Source organism: Penaeus monodon, chromosome 19 (assembly GCF_015228065.2).
Source record: "Penaeus monodon isolate SGIC_2016 chromosome 19, NSTDA_Pmon_1, whole genome shotgun sequence".
Classification (NCBI taxonomy): domain Eukaryota; kingdom Metazoa; phylum Arthropoda; class Malacostraca; order Decapoda; family Penaeidae; genus Penaeus; species Penaeus monodon.
Genome location: NC_051404.1, coordinates 36,341,363 through 36,341,649, shown reverse-complemented (window position 1 = coordinate 36,341,649; position 287 = coordinate 36,341,363). Strand labels below are relative to the sequence as shown.

The window sequence follows — 287 nt, the reverse complement described above, 5'->3', positions numbered from 1 at the left end:
ATACCGATATTAAAATACATAAATATTGATGACCAAATATGTATTCATAGATATAAAATAAAACATAGTGTAAGACTGAAAAAAATCCTTAAGACTGTTGCAAAAACACGATCTGAATCTTTACCCAAAGAAGAAAATGATCACGCTTCTTCCTATGACGAAGAGGACACGTCATCAATTACTGGACAGTCCTCACAGCATCTAAACATCCATAAATAGGCCTACCACGTTCGCACTGAATCGCAGCAAATATTCATGATACCACAACTGACGATTATTATACCGGC

The 287-nt window shown here is 35.2% G+C and overlaps 1 protein-coding gene across 1 annotated transcript in view; it reads right to left on the bottom strand.

Annotated features, from left to right (window-relative positions):
* The window catches only part of LOC119585401 (SUN domain-containing protein 2-like), a gene marked incomplete in the record, with an annotated part of 88,891 nt that overhangs the window by 4,488 nt on the left and 84,116 nt on the right, over window positions 1-287 (bottom strand).